Genomic DNA, 278 nt, shown 5'->3' on the forward strand with positions numbered 1-278 from the left:
AGCTGATGGGGATCTGCTGTTCAGGCTGTGGCTGGTTAGAGGGAGAAAGCTCAACCCAATCATCTTCCCTCACCATTCACCACCTCTTCCCTGGGTTGTTGAGCATGTCATTATTTGATATTAAAGGAATAGTCTTCTCTCCAGAAAAAAAGAAAAAAGATAGAAAGAAAGTATATGAGGGCAGAGGTGGTGCACGCCTTTAATCCCAGCACTCGGGAGGCAGAGCCAGGTGGATCTCTGTGAGTTCGAGGCCAGCTTGGTCTAGAGAGCCAGATCCA

This window comes from Peromyscus leucopus, chromosome 16_21 (assembly GCF_004664715.2).
Source record: "Peromyscus leucopus breed LL Stock chromosome 16_21, UCI_PerLeu_2.1, whole genome shotgun sequence".
NCBI classification, from domain to species: Eukaryota; Metazoa; Chordata; class Mammalia; order Rodentia; family Cricetidae; genus Peromyscus; species Peromyscus leucopus.